The 16,516-nt window shown below is 33.9% G+C and overlaps 1 long non-coding RNA gene across 1 annotated transcript in view; it reads left to right on the top strand.

The window, feature by feature from the left end:
* The window catches only part of LOC149031087 (uncharacterized), a 140,711-nt gene extending 126,541 nt beyond the window's left edge, over positions 1-14,170 (top strand). The window contains exon 2 of the long non-coding RNA XR_016178079.1: positions 13,069-14,170. This is a non-coding gene — a long non-coding RNA (uncharacterized LOC149031087). The remainder of the gene's footprint in view (positions 1-13,068) is intronic.
* The last annotated feature ends 2,346 nt before the right edge of the window (positions 14,171-16,516 follow it).

The following is a 16,516-nucleotide window of genomic DNA, read 5'->3' as shown; positions in this document are numbered from 1 at the left end:
ACTCATTCAACGATATTATTCAATTATGATGCTTTTTCGATTTATTACTTGAATAAATTATAAAGTTTTGAGCCCAATATATAATAGAAAACATTTTTTTTTTTTTAGATTTGATCAAATTCACTTTTACTTTCGCAAAGTTTTGAGTCTAATAAATGATAGAAAACAATTTTTTTTTTTTAATTTTGATCAAACTTACTTTTACTTTCGCAAAGTAAGACGAAAATTATGGAAAATAATTGACTCGAGACTTTTCAATTCATCCTTGTATATTACCAAATTAAATTTGTTTCATAATTTGAAACCAAAATATATAATACGTGTGAGAGTGGTATGAGAAATCTTGAGGCTTAACATGGAAACCATTTTTTTTGTGTTTCAACCACAAACTTTTTACTTTTATTTTTCTAAAAGTAGATTAAAAGTATTGGAAGATTAAATTTGCCACTGAAACTTTTTCATCTATTCTCGTGTAGAAAAATATTATCAAAATAAAAATTTTTTTCAATAATTCGAAAAACGAGAAATAACACACGGATGTGTTGGAAAAGTTTCGAAAACCCAACGTAGGAATTATTTTTTTTTATTTTCGTTAATATTCGCTTTTATTTTTCGCAGTAGCTTTGAAATTTTTTGCTAAAGGATTGGGCTCAAAACTTTTCAACCTACACAACCTCATATATCACCAAAAATAAAAAATTCTTTGGATAATTTAACAAAAAAATAATTTAATCTATATTTCGATAATTCGATTAAAATTTTAAATAAATAAATGACTAACATATTTTGCGACTAACTGTAGACGTTAGTTTCTTCTTCCACTATGAAGATACGAATGTCAATGGCAATGCCACGAAAAGGGTCTCCCTTTTCTTTTGCTTCGCGTTTCGCGATAATTGCTGGGAAAATGACCGCCGGCTGCCGATCCTCTTTCTCTCTTTTTCTCCCTTCTTTTTTGTTTCTCATTCCCTTTCTCCCTTATTTTTTCTTTTTTTTTTTCTTTCTCTGTCTTTCTCCCAACAAAATCGACGGGCATCGCACGGTGGTTAGGCACCCAGCCAAACCGAGTTCGTCGAACTCGTTCCTATCCCTAAAACCCCTTCTTCTCACATTTATACCTTTACACACACACACATGCATTTGTAGATATACACATAGTTAGACTTATACTTTTACCTCTTCGAATTCTCACAAGGGGCGGTCCAACGTTTCGAAACTCAACGACACGAATTTTATTCCCGCCTTTTTGTAGATTTTTATTTGATTATATTTCATTGCGTTTTATATTTTCTTTTCTTTTCTGACAAATCTCTTTTTCTCGAACATACAATGTGTATTATTTGATTTCCTCGAGTAATATAATTTCGTGATTCGGATAAACTCGCGAAATCTGAGATATCAATTCTTTAAAGTTTCCTATCGTTAAAATCTTTGAATTATCGAGAACGAAATATAGGTTTACAAACGTACCTCGTTTCTTCCTCTCTCTCTCTCTTACTTTTTTATTTCTTTTCTTTCGTATATAACTAAATGAAAGTTCGACGATTTGTATTTATAGAAGAATCAAGAACTTGCCATTCGAATGAGCGATTAAATATTCTTACATTGGTAGAAAGTTCGTAAAGCATTTCCAATTAAAAGTTTCTACGTACTTGCTTGCTTGCTTGTCTACCTCCGGTCCGTCCGGTACGTCCGATTCTCTTGCGCATTTAACTTCTTTCAAGATCTTAACGTTCCTTGCAATAACTGGATATATGATTTCGTTTCTTTCCTTCTCCTTCCCTTTCTCCTATTCTTCTTATTTCTTTTATTAATTTTTATTAGATTGGATATTTAAAAGAATACACTCTAAATCTTGGAAGCTTTCTTTTTCAAACATAAATTCTTTAATTTTTATTTAGTTTATTATTTGTTTGTAATCTCCTGTTGTTTTTGTTGTTCTTATTCTTCTTACTCATGTTCTTCTGTTGTTCTTGTTCTTTTTTTATTTCTCTTGATTTATGAATCTGGTTTATAGAATATTCCTCGAGGCTGAAACGATACTCGCCGAAGGCTAGAATTTACGAGCTGATATTTATGTAACTTTATTAACGTCGTGACGCTAACTTCAATTAAAAGTTCCCTGGTCGAGAATCGATCTACGTTCATACATACATACATACATACATACACACATACATACATATATAGATACGTAGATAGACAGATATATAGATACATATATATATTATAACGAGTTGCATAAGACGAGCAACTAATATACGAAGAACTAGCAATTTCCTTCGACGATATTAACGCCTAACTTTTCCAACATTTTCCTTTTGCGGTAAACCTCTAAAACTTTCATCTATCGGCTCGTATATCGTTACTCGAAAAACCATCTTAACTATCAAATATCTCGGTATGGTTCTTTCTTAATCGAAAAAATTCCATTAAAATATCTCAATCATTCTGTAATCATAATAATAATAATAATAATAATAATAATAATAATAATAATAATAATATTGATTGATTGATTGATTGATTTATTTATTAAGTTCTTCGTTTACTAAATTAAGGTAATCAAATTTAGATATAATTATATAAAATAATATAAAATAAATCAAAAATATAAAAATATTAATCACTATAAATAAAATATAATAAAGTACGATATATATATGAAGATGAACAAGATATATAGGTAGTATTTACATAAATGTAAAGTCATTAGTTGTTAAGTGATTCATTGTCATTAAGTGTTGAGTAAGTGTTAGCCTAACATTAATTGTTTAAACGTATATTTAGATCCAGCAAAAAGATCAATTTTGTCCTATGTTGAATTTGCATAATTGCATATTCTTGTAAAGGGGTCGATAAATCTGAGGTTGCTATAATAAAAGTCAACATGAAAGATCGAAGTGTGACATAAGGTACGTGAATTAACATTGAATTTAATAAGTTGGAGGTTCATTTGATATGACCATTGATAATTTTAAAGGAGAACAAAATATCAACTACATTTATATTGGGTCTCGCATTATTAACATATTCATTCTATGGAGTACTGGATCATAATTATGGACAAACCACACTTGGTACTACATAGAAGTACCAAAAATCTAAACTATTGTAAAAATACCTTTTTATAGAAATGAATATCTTTCTTAGAATAATATCCTTTTGTATAAGCTTAATAATTTATTTTTGAATCAGTAATATTAGTCTATATTTGTTAAAAATAATTCAAATATCCAATGATACAAATAAAAAAATAAATATTTAATTATTAAACAAAGAAAATTCTTTAATAAATCAATTTCGTCTGATATCCTAAATCATATTCGTTCGCATTTAAATACAATTAATAAGCTTATAAGGAGGTGTAAAATAATTATGTTTGTTCGATTTGATAAAAAGAAAAGTTTGGTAAGAAAATAGCATTGTTTGATTGTAACGCGTTACAATTGTGGGGCGGGATGGGATGGGGGGATTTTGAAAATCGTGAAAGGTGTTCTCGTCGACGCGTTATAAACGACGGGAGTGATCCCACGGGGATAAAAATTGCATGGCTATTCGTGGAAAATCCGTGCGCGTCTCTTGCTCGAACGTTTATGACTGGATCGGCCGTTTTTCGTTAGCGAACTGGAACGAGAGAAAGAAGAAACAGAGCTTTTCGGTGAAACGATCCGGAAGTAACGACACTCCCGTGGATTAGCCTTCCGTTCGACGAGCCTTCCGTTTCGTGTTATACCTATTTCCCGCCTAGCTTTGGCTTTACTCTTTTATTTTTTTATCGTATTTTATTTTATTTTTCCCCCTTTTTTTATCTGTTTCTCTCTCTTTCGGTTTATACTATTTCTTTTTTTGCAAATATTATCTTTTTGATTTATACCCTCCCCACTTACCATACTCTTTCACCAATTCTTCTTATTTTTTCCCCCTTTTCCCATATCACTGCATAAAGATTCGATCAAGGTAATTATACGCCCTGTGCTTACTTTGTTTATTTATTTTCTTTCTTTCTTTCTTTTCTTCTCGTGCTATTTTCAGTTTTATATATTCTACGTGGTATTTATTTATCAGAGCATTAATCGTCATTTATATTTAATATAATAATAATGATAATAATAATGATAATAATAATAATAATAATAATAATAATAATTCTCTAGATTACTATATAAATATTTAAATAATATGATATGAGAGGGATAAAATATATATTTTAATATCACAAATCGATCAGAGACTACTTTCGTAATTACTACCCATTCATTAAATAGAACAATTTCAGAAATATGTTGTTGTTATATTACGAATGAGAATTTGAGAGAATTATAATAATTATATAAAATAAAAACAAAAATATAGTAGGATTTTTAGATTAAAGAAGAATAGAATATTTTTTTGTATCGATCTGGATGAAAAAGTTTCGTTTTGAAAAATCGTCGATTTTGCGTGTGAACGGCGTTATTCGAGCTCCGGGGCTGGTGTGCCTGCTGATTTATCGTTCGTAGAGAATTTATTATTTGCGGGAAACGCAAGAGACGGAGTGGTTGGACGACGCCTACTACTACTACTACTTCTACTTTATATGGATATTCATCCGTTTGTATATGTGTGTTTGTATGAACCCGCGCGCTTTTGTTTACGTGTGTATGTGGACAAAGAGAAAATCTGTCGCGCGATAAATTCCGGAAATCAATTCGATTCACGAAAACCGCGACAACGGGCAGCTCGGTTCGTTGTTGTTCGTCTGCCATCGGCTAATATAATGGGGAACGATAAATAATAATTATTGCAAGCAGCCAGGCGCGTTTTCGTGGTGGGTACAAACACACCAACCCCGAGATCTCGATTCGCTTCGTCGCACACCGTCGGTTTGGTTTGATTTCTAATTTTACTTATGTTGTTTGACCGACCTTGTTTGTTCTTTTATACCATTATATTTCCACGCATTATTATAATATATTCATCATCATTTTCTAGAAATTCTAACTACGACGAGACTAATCGAGTTTGACAAAACTTTTGATATTAAATAAACGTACATATATATATGTATACACACCATGTAAAATTGGAATCAAACGATACGAAATGATTCACAACGAACGAACGAACCGTACCATATAGTAATGTGTTTAGAATTACTTTTCAAAGTGATTTATCAACATTCTGAATTTAACTAATCGATTAATCCAGAACATTTATTAGCTTCGTTCAAATTACATCAAAATAAACGATAAATCAAATACATCCTATGTGTACATGCATAAATAGGATAAATTTCTCTAATATGGAACACCGCAATAATATATCGACGAATAAATTATATCAGCTGTTGCTGATAATTATGCGAAATACGTTCTTTTTAATGTATTATAAAATAAATCTAAAAAAAAAAAAGAAAAATAATAAATTAGAAAATATTTATTCACGTTTTTCCAACAAATTTTTTAAACGCTCCCTATTACCATATTTTTCATGCGTATATTTTCTTCCCCTAATTTCAAGCCACTTTAACTAGAAAACTAATTATTAGTTTTTTTTTTATTATTCTCCTATTTACAGGCGAGTCAATATTACACGGTTTTTGTCTTTTTTTTTTTTTGTTCAACCGGTCATTCATCCATGTTTTAATCATGCTTATCGTTGTTTGAATTTAGCAGTCTGATAGGAACCAATATCATATCTGAACCGTTAGCTAGAAAGCTAACTATTAATGTATAAAATTCAGTGGAAATTTCTGTTGTATTTAAAAGTAAATTTCAATAGAAAAAAAAGAAGTAAAAGAAAATTATCAGATCAAATGTAGTATCAAAGTTGAAATAAATCAATTTATTAGTAATTCGCACGTAGAATTATTTTCTAAAGAAACAACAGATACCATACCTTTTCGCGTGTTATCGTGCGATAATGCAACATCTTTCTACAAGTAAAACTCTTACGTATACATATACGTATATATACACACGTGAATACCACCAAGCCGTAACGAATAACGATTTCCGAGTATCTCGCGTGAAGAAGACGTCGTTGCCTCGGACGATAAAATTTCCTTTCTACTCCTCCTCTTCCTTTTCCTTCTCTTGGGAGAATGAAAGTGTAAAGAGAAAGGAAGATAAAGAAGATCAAGAAAAAGAAGAGAAAGAAGGAAAAGAAAAAAGAAAGAAAGATAGAGTGAAGGAATAAGATAGCATGGAATAACAAGTTCATCTTGGTTGTCTGTACTAGAAAATCCTACCGCAACATTTGAACGTTAGCCGGGCGAGAGAGAACGCGTCCGGGAGAAGAAAATCCTCTCGGTTTGCGGAAATACGCGAAGCTCTCGTAAATCTTGTCTAACGGTGCTGTAACAACAACAACAACAACAATAACAACAACAACAACAACAACGAATGACATGATAAAAAAAAACATAACGATGATGAGGATGGAAAGGAAGAATGAGCACAAGCAGGTTTGCCAGTTGAAGAAAGAGACAAATAAAATAGAAACCAGAGGCTTGGAAGATAATTAAAATGTCTGGGAATAATTCAACGATAACTCGGAAATTATGACACTAATTTATCACTTTGAATTTTTTATTTCTAACTTTTAAAAAAGTGTTGTAATTTGTTTAGTTGTTACGGTTAACCAGAGTAGAAACAATCTGAGGTTGGTCAAAGGATAAACTACATTTGGACGGTGATATTGGTTTGCATAAATTGTTATTTAATTTATTATTCATCCTACATGCTATTTTTTTAATTTTTATTTTAAGTAATACGAGTCGGATACTTATATAATAAGATCAGACACTTTTAAGTAGTACGAACAGGAGTTTTTCTTACATGATTAAATATCTTTAAGTAGTCGAACCGAGGTCTTCGTATAGTCAGACATCTTTAAGTAGTACAAACTAAGAACTCTACACACTCAGACATTTTTAAGTAGTAAAAATTCTAGTACCTCAAATAAATAGACTTACGTTAATTAAATTTCTTTACGTAGTGAAGATTTAAAAAAAAAAAAAAGAAAAAAAATAAGAAAACGAATGTAAACTAGCAGCCTAGTTTTTAAATATAAGATTTACATAAGTTAAATTTAGAAAGATTAATGTATAGGCTCGAAACGTTTTCTTTGAAAAGTTCGAGTTCGATCGACGAATTTGATAAAGGATAGAAAGGAAGAGAGAGAGAGAGAGAGAGAGAGAAAAGTAACGAAAGGAAGAAGGGAGGAAGGAGTGGAGGATCCGTGAGAAAGGTTAAGGAGTAATAAAGGGCTAGTGGAAAATGCAAAATGGCTCGGAGTAGATAGGGGTGTGCCAGTGTGCACGGAGTATAAGTTACGATCCAAGTTAAGGGGTGTGAGCTGGTTGAAGGGGCTAAAGGTAGGAAGATGGGTGGGTGGGTGAGGGCTGAAAGGAGAAGGTGATGAAGATGGTGATGAGGGAGGAGGAGGAAGATGAGGACTAGAGGCGTAACTAGAACCGCGAGCGCAGCTTCCGGTTTGCACGTACGTAGTTTCTCTCCGACGTCTCAGGTAAACGAGCTGTGAACTCTTCCCGGAAGTTGTTCGGTCGTCGCGTTCAAAATCCAGCGGGAAATGCAAAGTAAGTTAACGAGTACGATGACAAGGTCGTCGTCGTCGTCGTAGTCGACTACGACGACGTCGTAACACGAGGACGGCTATATCGAGCGAAAAATGCTAAAAAGCATCGCAGCAACTTTCATATTTTCATATTCATTCATTCTTTCATACTTCCTCGATATTCATAATTTAAAATATTTTTTTTCGGTAGAATTATTATATTATATAAATATATTTTTCCAAGTCCAAGTTGTTTGTGTGTGTGTGATTTGATACATAATAATATTAAATAGTTACTAACTTAACCTCGATAAATTTATTTGTCAAAATTCAACGAGTAAAAATCTTATCATATCAAATCTCAAAGATTTGACCTATCTATATTCACCATAAATATGATCATAAAATAACGAATATTATTTAACATTTTATAAATGAATAGATAACCGATTTGAACGATCGACAACGTTGAAATATTTCATTCTCCTTTCTACGTATGAACAATTGTTATACAATTTGTGAATAATTTACATATAGTTATATGCATAAATGTATATCGCATTGTCTAAAGATTGTCCCCGGACCGCTCATGTAGATGTAGTATGCATGCATGTCGGTTTGAGAACTAGGCTTAACTATAAGAGGATATCCCAGAGTAATCTCCTACCTCCCGTAACTCTTCTCACCCGTTGAAACCTTGTAGCCGATCTTCCTCCATCGATATTAACGTTCTAGAAATTTACATCCTTCGTTCTAGAACCGTTCGAATTACTTTGGAAAGCACCGTACGCAAATTCTAGTCGAATGGTTAACGAATTCCAAATATTCTGCCCAGGCCAAGTACGAAGTTTATGCAACGACTCAATCCCCCTATCTCTCTCTCTCTCTCTCTCTCTCTCGCACACACACACTCATACACACATACATACACATATAGATACACACATAGAACACACACATTTTCTATAGCTTTCTCTACCAGTCCATGCAGAATTACCACAACAGCGAGAGTTAACGAGCCGTGAACTCGTGAACGCGTCTTGGAAGTGTTACGATCCAGAGTAAAGCTCCACTACTATCACCACTACCAACACCTATGTCAACCCCTTCTTCATCGACCACACCACCCCCTGAGAGCCGCAGTAAATTGCGCGTATATAATGATAATGGCGAGAGACAAGGAATCCATCTGCGGTGACGCGAACTCGTCAACGAGCGAACGAACGGACGTTAATAAGATGATTCATGATTCCTCGACGAGCAGGACACAATAAGGGTTGTTCTACGAGTTAGCATATACATTATTCTACATATCATACTAGTTAGATAATGGAACGTTAATAAAGGGTTGTTGTTAAAGGATATGACCGTAAACATATTCTTCTTCTTCTTCAGTTTATATTTGCTCCTTTTTTAAAAGGACAAGAATCATTGTCCGTCATCTCGAATATTTCTACATCGATGCATGATCGAGTTGATGCTAAAAATCGATCCATTTTGTTATCTATCGTTCTCTCTCCCTCTCTTACAAAAAAAAAGGATCGCTAAAGAAGAATCTTGAAAACTTGCCTAACGAATAATGTCGGTGTGCTTATAAAGTAAAAAAAAAATTAGAAAATTTTCTCATAAAAGAGAAGAAGAAAAATAATAATAAAAATAAAAATAAAAATAAAAATAAAAATAAAAATAAAAATAAAAAATCATTCTCGTCCTATTTCTTTCATCACTCTCATCTGGGATGTTCCTTCTTTCTCTCTCTTTCTTTTTTTTTTACGAGCGAACCCGATCGTTCCAGCTCATTACCGTGACTTTGAACGGTTTTGTGTACTCCTTCTTTCCCTTTTTTCCCTTCCTTTTTTTTCTTTCTTTTTGTTTTCATTTTAAAGAGAAAAAAAGTAAGTCCCTAGTGACACGCCATCGCGATCTCCGGGTAACCTCTAATCCGCACGCGATACTACTCCTACTACTGCTATGTAGTAGACTACCGGAACGTTTAGATGCGAAACGTTTTATTTACCGTTTGTTACTACCTCGTCAACCTTCACAACATTTCCTTCGTCTCCTCACCGTTTAACATCTCGCCGTACTAATCGTATTTCCGTGCTACTCGTTCCACTACCTTTTAAACTGCCTTTCCTCTTTGCCTTACCGGGTCTCACCCTTTATCCCCCCTTAACCCCTAATCCCCGTTTTCTCTAGCCCCCATCCACCACCTCTTCGAATCCTTCAATCCCCTCTTCTTCTTCTTCTCCTTCTTCCTACAACAAACCCCTGCTCACACTCTCACTGTTAATTATTCCCATTCATTGTGACGCCTCTCTCTCTCTCTTCATCTCTCTGTCTCTCTCTTTCTCTTTCTCATTTTATCTTTATCTTTGTCTATCTTTCTTCTCGGTACAAGATGTTCATTCTACATTACTGGATATTCCAAGGAAATTTCTATTTATTGTTCCATTCCAAATGGGTGGATAGAGAGAAGTAGAAGAAAAAGAAGAAGGAGGAATAGAAGGAGAAGAAGAGTGTTCACTGTTCAAAGCTAATAACCGTATTTAACTCGAAGCTCGCCTCTCGATGACCTTAATTTCCGTCTTCTTCGACTTCCTCCTCGCCGTTATAATTTTATAAGAATGACTTTACGACGACTTTACTCCTTTCTCTTTCTCTTATTTCAGAGAAATGAAAGTGTTTCTGCTGTTCTTTTTTGAAAGAAAGAAAGAGAGAGAAGGAGAGAATGAGAGAGAATCTCTCTTTTCCTTCGTTATTTTCCACGACTTTGTTTAATCGTTCTTAAAATTAGCCTAGAGAATGAAAATTAATATCTGCGAGATTGGCAATTCTTCACAGATAACATTCTTTTTGTCCGTTCTTTGTAGAAAGTATTCTTTTATTATTATTAATTTTTCTTTTTTTTTCTCTATTGTACTGTTTTATTATGAGAAAGTTACCTTTTGTCTAAAAGTCGATGATTGCTACGGGCAATCGTACTCGAGAAAGTATTTTTTCCTTTTTTCTTTTTTTTTGTATATTATAAAATATTATTTTTCCACTTAATAATATATATTTATATTGTGTGTGTGTATGTAAGAAAAATATTACTTTTACTTCAACTGGAAAATAATATAACTCAATTCGTATTTACAATAAAATATCAGTACGTAATAATAAGCTGTCAGTAAAACTGACTAAACTTTGTGTACGAACAAAATATGATTTGACGTTTATATTTAATTATTAAATATCGAATAAAATATTAGTCTACCTATATTTTACAAAATAGAAATAATACGATTATTATATTAGTTTCATTGTCGAAAAATATTTTTTATTTTAGACATACAGAAATAAACATTTATTTTTGCCAATCGATTATCGTTGAATCTTACATTAGAGATTCCTTATATCATTGAAAAACTATAAAAGTCATAAAAATTCTCGTGAAACCTAGCGATTGAAAATATGAGTTAGCCAAGGAACCGAGGTATTATTAAATGCGATAAGCGAAACGAATTCGTTGAACGAAATCCTTTTTCGATAAAGTAAATCAGGGAAAATCGTGTTCGTTCGTTCATTCGCTCGTTGCTCGCTCGGTTGAGATCGTTTAGCGCATCCCACGCGATTGATTTATCGTTTACCTTATCGCCCTTAGCTGAACGAAAGTGCGAGAGTGAGTGAATGAGTCAATGAATGAGTGAGAGAGAGTGTGAGAGAGACCTTCGATGGAGCGTTTCCTATATTTTACAGCGGCCGGTGATTTATCGTACGTTTTGCGAGTTTCCCCGGGTGCAATTATCAGTAACTCCTGGTGCAACAGAGATTAGGAACCCCCGCCACGCAACCGATCGCGCGTTGCCTCCCTGTTCTATCAGTTTCACCATCGAGCAGCAGGGTTCGCTCATTCGTTCGAAGTTCGGCCGACCCATCGTTTTACTTGACTACTACTTTTACTCATTACTTTCGATCTTTCATACTTCGAGAAAATCTTTACTATTTATTTTTTACTGCAAATGCATCTTGTTAATCTAATTTAAAAAAGCAAACGAACGTTAGTTCATTTAACGATTTTTAACTTGTTCAAATAAGTTTAATTTCTGACTTGTACTACTATTTAAATGTCTGACCGTGTGTGTTTGGATTTTACTACTTAAGAAATTGTCAGACAGCCTATGAAGAATTTCTGATTTATATTACTTGAAAAGGTGTTTGACGACTGCTATATGCTTTACTTGTACTACTTGAAAAAATTCAACGAGTACGCATACCTAGTTTTTACTGCTTCAGAATATTTCTGATCGTGTATCTATCCCTGACCTATACTACTTAATCAGGATTATATAAAAATAATTGATTTTTTATATAATAATTTTTACTTTATTATTCCAATTTTTAAAAGTTAAAAATAACGAACGAATTCATATTATTACTGATAATAAAAGAAATGACGAGGTTCGTTTTATTGTAGACAAATTGTAAAGATGATAAGAACGATCGATCAAAATTATCGACATGCTATAAAACAAGGAACATGTAAAGTGTCAAAAAAGTGGAAAGAAGTATAGTTCGTAATATCGATCAATATGAAGAGAGCCCCTCGTTGGGTTAGTCGTTTTTCTCTCGTCATGGGACTGTACCGTGTGTCCCGGAGTGCAATTCGAAAAGGCAACGAATGCAAACGGCCCCGGTTCATATGGAAATTCTTTGAGAGGGTGGTGACTGCCAACGAGAGCCCAAAAGAGATAGAGGAAAAGATAGAAAGAGATAGAGAATGAGAGTGAACATTATCTATGAAAACAGGGTTGTGGAGAGATCGTTACGGGACAGTCCTTTTTGTGGTAGTGATGGTGATGCTGATGCTGGAGGTGTAGTCGTAAAAGCGTTGCTCCCGGTGCCACCAGTTGGAATGAAATAGAGAAAGAGAGAGAAAGAGAGAGTGATGCTCTCGCAACCCCAGCTATCCCGTCGCTTTAAAATATCTGGGTAGTACTGTGTCGTGATGCCATGATCAGTAGGGCGGTCTTACCCCCATCTAAACGTGCAATGGTGCTCATTCGCCAATTCTCTTTATCTGCAAGGTCATCCTGATCGTTATCTTAACCGTTTGGCTTTCTGTTCTACCTTTCTTCTTCATCTTCTTTCTTGATTTCCGCCAATATTACAATAATTACGTGTGATTCATCTTTTTTGGATGTGGCTATTAATTTTTTCAAACAATAAAATACTTTACTTTTTCTATTTTTAACTTTTTATTTGATCTCGTCTTACAGTAGACTAATACGCATCATCCTTAGATGATCCATTTTTATCCACTGCCAAGCCTAACACAGTATAAATAAAATGATCTTTTAAATTACTCTAGGTTTATTTCTATCGTGTGACTTATCGTTAGTTTGATAAAAAGTGACATCTAATTTTGATCTTTTCATCTTCTTATATTCTTTTTATTCAAGTATCGAGACGAAAAGCAATGCGTTTATTTTATATCTATCTCACTTTTTGTTTTTCTCTTGATAGTTCTCTTGCTAGTAGAACTCTCAGACAGAGTCTAGCAGACGTTGGGTCACAGGGACGGTCTAACGCGTCTAAGAGTGTTGCGAAATCTCACGATAATCCATCACGAAGAGGAACAAGCCCTTCACCCGTGGGTAACAGCCTCGCAATTCTCACGATGACGAGGACAACCATGTTTCCCTCTCTCTCTCTCTCTCTTTCTCTCTCTCTCTCTCACACTCTCACACACACACACACACACACACACACACACACACACACACACAGATAGTGTTTTCCTCTTCCTTGTCTATTTCTCTTATACAAACGTACCCAAAACTCGTAGAGAGAATGAGACTATGATAGAGCGTAGGAGAGAATGAGAAGGTGAAGGGAGGTGGTGGTAGTGGAGGAGGAGGAAGAAGAAGAGGAAGAAGGGGAAATCCAAAGAGCACGGTCTATAACGCGCTAGAACTGAGGGAAGGAACGGCTGGCTTGGATTATTCAGCCCGAAATGGACATCTTCTATCCCGCTACGTAATATTAATATGTCCTTGGCGCGAGGCGTGCCGGAGACAATAGCGGAGATTGTGTTGAATGTAGTAATCAGAGGGCAGACTGCTACCCTAGGGACTTTGCCTCGATTTCTCTTGTATTCGTTCCCCGAGTGTTCTCTGGGACGGAACCAGAACATTCACCGAGATAACTCTTTAACAATTGGTCTTTCCTCTGATATCGATTTGATCGAATAACAGAAAAAATAAAAGAAGAAAATTTTATCTGACGATTTTTTATTTTTATTTTATTTCATTTTATGTTTCTTATAAATATTTTTATTTTTAAAAAGATTCGATCATTTCTTACTACGAAGAGAAAGAAAATAATTGGGAATGCAATTGTTGGAATATCTTGAAAGATTTGTTATTTTATCGTAGAGAGAAGAATGGGATAAAGGGGGGATATTTATCAAATAATTGGAACGAATCGTAATGTTGTTTTCATTTGTCGGACACGAAAATAATTGTTGAGGAAAATTTTAATAGTCTGAGTTTTTTCTATTTCACTTTCGCATCGGTGCACATCTGTGAAGAAAAATTTGATTGTCCGATCTAGTTACTGGATTACACTCTCTCCGTATATCGATCTATCGATTTTAAAACGAAACCGAGTAAATTTTAGAAACGTAAATGATTTTTCTTGATCAACGATTTGCGAATCGATATTTATTCGAAGATAACAAAAAAATACTGACATATTTATTGGATCTTTCGTGGGTGTTGATATTATTAGGTACTATTAGATTAAACAATCACAAAAATCGTCTATCTTTCTTTCGTTTTCGTTCATGAACTGTGAAGATCAAACAAAACTAGACGTTTACGAGGCGAAGCAAACTGCATCGCGTTACTAAACTGCCACTGTTGCTACGGATCGCAACATATGCGTTACTCTGCTGAATGGTAGGAAAAGAGAGAGAGAGTGAGAGAGAGAGAGAGAGAGAGAGAGAGAAAGAAAGAGAGATGGCAAGGGGAGGAACCGGTAACGAGAACAGCCTCCGGGGAGTAGTTGGCGCCTCTGGAGGGTAGCAACGTGACTTTATTGCTGCAATAAGAGTTATCACCCGGTGATAACTGCCCCTGTAACTCCCCCACACGATGAATACGTTTTACGTTACTCTATCTTCCTTTCCCTGTCCCCTCTAACTCCTCTAACTTCTCTTTCTCTCTTGTTGTTCATTTCTCTACCTTATCCGTGTTGCATCATCCCTACGAGATACTCTTCTCTCTAGTCATTCTCTCTATTTCGTGTTTTCTTCTTTTCTTCTCTCTCTCTCTCTCTCTCTCTCTCTGTCTATCTGTCTATCTGTCTGTCTGTATTTTAGGAATGTTTCCTAATGCAACGCGTGTCTCGACTTATCTCATAGCAACGGTCACACCTGACTATTCTCACATTCAAGGATACAGGAGTGAGAATAAGCAAGAAACTTGAAACTCGTCCTGTACCTTTGACTTCCTTCTACCGATCGCCTCGGTACGTCAACAACGTTAGAAATTCGAAAAGCTTTACGACCTAAAAGGGAATGTATGTGTGTGAGAGAGAGTGAGAGAGGGAGAGCGAGAGGAAAGGTAGGAATTAGAACGAAGTTTAATCCTTTCGAAAGTGTAACACCTTGATTGCCAGAATAGCTAAAGCATGTATTAAACTTTGCTAATGCGAATGAACAACTCTTGTTGGTATAGTTTATGTGTGTCTTTCTTCGAACGTTAATTGATATTTACTTATAATAAATATTTACGAATATATTATATATATTATGGTAGAGTGGATGTATGTATCTACACGTGTACATTTAAGGTATTTAACTGTGTATATTGTTCAAGGGACAAGACATTTTAGACTTGTTTGAATTCTGAACATATCCCTTTAAATACATGAGAAATTTCCCTCACATGTTCTACGCAAAGGAAAATGATCGTGCCTAGTATCATGATGGAATTCGAAAAGATCATATAGAATTTGTAGAATGTTTCCTTGATCTTCGGTTTTAACGATAGACGAAAATATTTAATGGAATTAATTGGTTATTTAATGTTATTTAATTTCGTTTCTAATGTTATTTGCAGTTTAATTTTTACTTTTTATTCGGATATTGTGTTTATTTATTTTTTGGGATTGGTGGAGAAAAGTGTATGTTCAATTTTGATGAAAGTTATAATATGTAAAGCAATATATTCTAATTATATAAATCAATACTTATATAAATATCTGATATTGAGGATTTATGTTATTTATAATTTATAATATAGAATTTTTATGATTCTGCTAGATCCAAATTACTATGAACTAGAACTTACTAAAACTTCGTGAAAATTGTTTACAAATTAATTACTTTTTAGTTTAGCGTTATTTCATAAATACTGCTGTTATATTTCCAAGTGTTTTATATTAGTATTGATTATATCTGATATAAAAAATTAACATAAAGTTATTTTATACTCTTTTCTTTTTATAAATGATGTATCTCAATTCAAGTTAAAGTTTATATATATATTTTTTGTTAATTACTATTTACTTAATGAAATAATTATTTAAGAAAAAGTATAGGGATGGTCGTTTTGATAAAATCATCTTGATATAATCGGTCGTAGCTCAGTTTCCTCTCGCGACGATCGTCGTGATAGCAACGCCACGTCTATGGAAGATCGATAGCTTGCGAAGGCGGGCAAAGGATTAAAAATTGGGACACGTTCACTCGTGCGGAACGTAGAAAAGGCACGTGGCCCCTTTGTAAAGTGCCGAAGTACCCCTGGTGCATGGAAAGTCACGCGATCGTGTTCCTCCTAAGACGCAATCTTCTTAGGAGGAGAAGAATAAAGAAGTATAGATAAATATAGCTATGAATTCGTTACAAATATAGATTTTGTTTTTCAATCTCAGATTTTTCACAAATTTAATCTATTTTTCTTTATTT

The sequence above is a fragment of the Polistes dominula genome, unplaced genomic scaffold (genome assembly GCF_049000335.1).
Source record: "Polistes dominula isolate Pdom_NZ unplaced genomic scaffold, Pdom_raw_medaka contig_12, whole genome shotgun sequence".
Lineage (NCBI taxonomy): Eukaryota > Metazoa > Arthropoda > Insecta > Hymenoptera > Vespidae > Polistes > Polistes dominula.
The sequence above is the reverse complement of the archived record's forward strand: the minus strand, read 5'-3'. Positions and strand labels throughout refer to the sequence as shown.